At 43.7% G+C, this 5,489-nt stretch overlaps 1 long non-coding RNA gene across 1 annotated transcript; it reads right to left on the bottom strand.

Moving 5' to 3' along the window:
* Positions 1-243: 243 nt before the first annotated feature.
* On the bottom strand, positions 244-4,177 carry LOC121448910. The gene is made up of 5 exons (XR_005974397.1): positions 4,082-4,177; positions 3,502-3,596; positions 1,582-1,639; positions 950-1,067; positions 244-413 (listed from the first exon to the last, which is right to left on the bottom strand). It is a non-coding gene; the product is annotated as an uncharacterized LOC121448910 (long non-coding RNA).
* Positions 4,178-5,489: the final 1,312 nt, after the last annotated feature.

The raw sequence follows: 5,489 nt of genomic DNA on the forward strand, positions 1-5,489 counted from the left end.
TACCACACAGGAAAGACAGCCATGTCAGGATTGCATACAAAGGATGCTCTACCCTCACATGGATTAACATCAGTAGCATGTCTTATTACCCATTACAAGTGGCATGTAGCTTCACCTTTCCAAATCATATTTGCTTGGTGGTCCCTGTGTAGATGTGAGTATTTGGTTCTGTTCTGGAGAGACACAGCAAATATCTGCTTATCACAGATGGAGCACAGACAATAGATCAAAGAACTGGCGAGCCAATGAGTTTATTGGGGTTTCTTATGAGAGTATGCAAAACTCATATATCACCAAACAACCCAACCCAGCATTGATGATAACACATAAAAGCCACATCCCTGGGTTCCCTTCCCAACTTGCACGTGGCTCCATGGAAGAGGCTCCTCTTCCCCAGCAGCTGGTTACAACGTCTATAAGTCAGGGTGGGACATTAAAAAAATCTTTAACTTTCTCAACTTCCCGAGTCTTATAAATTCCATGAGCTTCCTGTCTTCCAGCCCTCCCTCTTCCTTCCAGGCAGGAAGGTTTCAATTCAGAGGAAATGAGCAATTTTATAGGTCTCTCCTTTAATTCTAAAAATTTAGAGTTAGAAGGGCCCCTGCATGGTTATGGGGCGTTGCTTTTATTAAATGGATGGGGAAGGCGCCATACATGTCATACAGTAAAGGTACAAGGCTCTTTTCAGATTTTAGTGTGTAATGTTTTCAGTCTTTAATTTTAAATCTGAAATATTTTCCATTATTCCTTTACACATGAATTCTCTTCTCTCTCTGTGCTCTCTCTGTGCTCTCTCTCTCTCTCTCTCTCTCTCTCTCTCTCTCTCTCTCTCTGTGCTCCCCCCGTGTGTGTGTGTGTGTGTGTGTGTGTGTGTGTGTGTGTGTGGAGAGAAGGGGGGTTAACTTTTGTTCTTGTTGTACAGAATTTTGCATGTATAAAGAGCACTTACCTTTTCGTTTTGGCTTCATTGCAGAAAGCCAACGTTCAGCTTGAACAAAGGAAAGAGTATTTGACCACGCCCCTGTTCTTCGATCTTCACATGGAACCTGAAGGCACTGCTGCTTCATCTGTACTTACGACAGGAGCAGAGATCAGAGAAGATAAGTCATGTGGCCCTAAGAAGTCAAAAACGTAGCTATCATAATTCTGCTGAACATTTTAAAGCGCTCTGTTTGTCTCAGACTATCTGATACTGTGAGAAACTAAAACTTGCCCAGTGTAGTGGCTTCCACCTTCCATCTCAGCTCTAGGGAGGGAGTGATTCGTTCGGAAGAGCTCTGATCTCTGCTCCTGAACAAAGTCCTCTCTTCCTATTTATTGAACAGCAAAGTATGTATTGGAAAGGGATGAGGAACTTCTGCCTTAACAGTTTTATAGAGCAGCAGCCTCATTAAGGATGATACTGTGTTTCTGACTCTTTGGGCTCAGTAGCACACAAGGACACGAGCAGATATTGTCACACACCACCAGTCTGTACCCACGTGTTGCTTTCAGCACTTGTGGAAGTTGAAGCATTGCTTTCAATATTCTGTTGCTTCAGCAAATGGTCTTAGGTCTAGCCACCAAATCTTATACACACACCTTGCTTGGAGTCAGGGCCATGAATGGGCGATGAAAGAGAAACAGGGACCATGATACTCTGCGGAGCCAAAGCATAGTAAGTCTGATTGTAATGTTTTTGTTTTTGCTTTTTTTTAGGTCAATTTATTTCCAACAGGTTGAGTATAGCATATGTAAACAGAAAAAAATGCATTGTTATAAATGGCCTCAAAACATACATTAACTTGGTTACAGTTTGTTTGATCTGTAAGGCAAGCTTCAAACCGCATTTCTTAACAAAACCATCCCCACAGTAGCATATGAGAGGTTGGAGGTCTAATTTTCAGTCTCAAGTTGAAGGCCTGAGAAACTGGGGGAAGGTGGGAGTATTTGGAGTCTTGGAACCCAAGGGTCAAGGGACCTAGAACTTTGGTACCCAAGAACAGCCAGAGATGAGTGCATCATTTGTGGAGGAGGGAGAGTTGATTTGTTTTATTTATAATCCCAGAGGATTGAATGGCACTTGCCTATAGTGTGAGTCCCCCAACTCTTGTACCTACCTAGTCTAGAAACACCCTCACAGACATACCCACAGAGAGAATTACCTGCCAGTTCTTTAGGTAAACTTGGATTCAGTCAAAGTGGGACTTAAAACACTTAGCCACCATACTGTTAACCAGAGTTGTTGGGTCAAAACTCAGGTGCCCCTAATCCTAACAAGCTAGGTTCAGCCACTCATCCTCAGTACACCATAAAGAAATGACAACAGGAGGCAGAGAAAGCAGGGTTGTTCACTGTGGCCACATTAAATAAATTGGGAAACAAGTAAATTAGGTCCAGGGGCATGTAGTCCACACACACACACACACTTTCAGAGTCCTGACATAGAATTTAGTCCACACACACACACACACACACACACACACACACACACACACACTTTCAGAGTCCTGACATGGAATTTAGTCCACACACACACACACACACACACACACACACACACACTTTCAGAGTCCTGACATGGAATTTAAGTTAATAGAGGCCTGCCTAGCTAGGCACTGTGGTCCTGCCCATCCTCACTGCATCCTCCCCAGTGTGCTCTGAGCCGTGACAACTGTAGACACTGTACTAAGTCTCTTTCTAAGAAACCAGCTCCTCTGGCTGGTGCGAGGCTTCAGTCCTCTCCTTTGCTCAGCACGGGACTTTTTGAGACATTTCAATCTTTCAGAGTCCACCATTTCAAAGAGTCTGGTACAAGTTTCCCTCCTTAGAATGTCTGTGCTCCTCTTGGGACAGTTGCAATACCTAGAATAAAGAGCTCGAAGTGAAATTCTCCACATAATATACAGGTGCTGTCATCCTATCTGATGTATGAGCTGTCCCTGAGTCCATATGTCCCCACTTTCCACTCAAATCTGTCCCCCAAATCTCATGGAACCAAGTTCTGATGTGTGTCCTGGTCAGCTTGTGACTACTGGCACCCCGTGTGCCCTCATTCCTGCCCAAGAAGTAGGTTTGTCCCGTCCCCTCTACTTGGAATTCCCTCCCCAGTCAGTCTCAGTTTTCTGCCTTCAATCTGGAAAATGGACATGTTTCTCCAAATTAGAAGTTTATATCTGTTTTGTAAATTTTCTGACCATTTTCCTTCAGAGTAAATTTTATTTCTTCCAGGCACGCATCTTTCAAATGTACTCCTGAACACAGAAGTGACTTTAAAGAACCAGATTCATCTGCTCTTGCAACAGATGCAAACTATGAAGAAAGTAAGTCAATGAGGAATGCTGGGTGTAATATACTCATTTCTCCTTACAGTTGCTACTGGGTGCGATTAAGTAGTAACTTATTAATTACTTTATCCTCCTCCATCTACTGTATAATCACAAGCGTGTGCACATACACCACATACATACACACACACACACACACACACACACACACACACACATTTAGATGTAATCTCACCTTCTCGCCCGGACTGGACTTGAACTCCTGGACTCAAGAAATCTCTCTGGCTCATCTTTTCAGGTAACTGAGACTCCAGGCATACACCATCATACCTGGTTCACAAATACATTTTTATAAATATATTTTTATGTTTATATGGTTGTTTCATTTATTTTTCTGGGGAGACAGGAAGAAATAGCAATGACACCAGACAGATAGGGTACCAACAGACCAAGAAAAATAATTTCATTTAAGTCGAGTCTGATAAATCAAAAATCCATTCAGATTATTTCCATGAGTATACATGGGTGAGGGGTTGTTTACGGGAACATGGATGGCTCTTGCCAGGATACCACCAGGAAGTCCCTCTTTCAGCAGCTACTTAAGAACCCTAACCCCCAGCCGGGCGATGGTGGCGCACGCCTTTAATCCCAGCACTCGGGAGGCAGAGGTAGGCGGATCTCTGTGAGTTCGAGACCAGCCTGGTCTAGAGAGCTAGTTCCAGGACAGGCTCCAAAGCCACAGAGACACCCTGTCTCGAAAAAAACAAACAAACAAAAAAAAACAAAGAACCCTAACCCCCAGTCAACCTTCCCACCTTCTGTATTTGCTGGTATCCCTTCTTCCCAGGCCGTGTGCACAGGATCAAAATTATTGCATCTAGGAGCAGGAGTGGGGGAAATGGAGACTGAAATCTCACCTGAGAGCCTAGTGACCTTCGCCTCCCCTAAGTAGGAAAGTTAATAGCTCTGACTGTATTGTCCTCACTTCCTTCCACACAGAAGGTCAAGTCATCCTGCGTGTCAACACAGCTCTTGTTGAGTCATGAGGCCCAACGGTAAAGTCAGACCTAGAGGAAATAGTTCTACTGTGGGACTACTTGTGTTTCTTCTAGAAAGAAATGCCAACTTCTCTTTCAACTCAACCCTAAGACTTTCCGTGCAGCTAAAAAAGAAAAGTCAAGTATGAATAGCTTGTTTAGTAGAAGCATACTTACAGGATTAGAAGTTTTAGGGACCTGGGGTTCCAGACCAAGTATTCTATACATTTTCAGAGGGCTTCAAAGGCGCCTGTTACTTTTGATTTCCTCTGTCATTGTCACCTTGATGGAGTACACTGTCATCACCCTCCTGGACGGAGGCTTCTTGGCTCCACTCTGCCCCACGATGTCTTCTGTCTGTGTGGTGCTCCATAAATTCTCTAAATGTGTGTTTACATGCCGCGCATGGTCTTTACTCTCTCCATTCCTCCTTAAACACCAGCCCACTCCAGGCAGGCTCCCTCCCTCGCTACTCAGCTTAAAGGGCACTGACCAGAATTACCAGTGGCCCCAGTGTTGCCAAGTCCAAACAACAGCTTTGATTTCTGTTTTCTTCGACTTCTCCAGACTTACTTGCTCATCCCCTCCTTCTCACAATTTTCAGCTTTAAGCTTTTGAGACTGTTGAGACCGAACTCAACTGTCACTCAAAAGAAATAAAATAGTTTATTTTTAACCCAAAACGAGTGTCCATGGCCTAAGAACATGGACTCCGATCACCCCTAATAACGTGTTTCAATGTGGTAATGTATGCTTTTGAAGTATAGTTAAGGCACAAAGGAAAGTCATAAGCCAAGGTATTTTCCAACTGTACCAGTAGGAACATTGAGGTTACAGACAAGTGGTGGAATCTCAGCTAAAGGTTTCCCATGTTTTCTGATAACTTTCTTTTTTTTTTTTTTTTTTTTTTTTTTTTTTTTTTTTATTTTAATTTATTTATTTATTAAGAATTTCTGCCTCGTCCCCACAACCGCTTCCCATTTCCCTCCCCCTCCCCCGATCAAGTCCCCCCCCCTCTCATCTGCTCGAAGAGCAATCAGGGTTCCCTGACCTGTGGGAAGCCCAAGGACTGCCCACCTCTATCCAGGTCTCCTAAGGTGAGCATTCAAACTGCCTAGGCTCCCACAAAGCCAGTACGTGCAGTAGGATCAAAAACCCACTGCAATTGTTCTTGAGTTCTCAGTATT

The sequence above is a fragment of the Microtus oregoni genome, unplaced genomic scaffold (genome assembly GCF_018167655.1).
Source record: "Microtus oregoni isolate MIOR12 unplaced genomic scaffold, Mior012 000005F_ref0000423, whole genome shotgun sequence".
Classification (NCBI taxonomy): Eukaryota; Metazoa; Chordata; class Mammalia; order Rodentia; family Cricetidae; genus Microtus; species Microtus oregoni.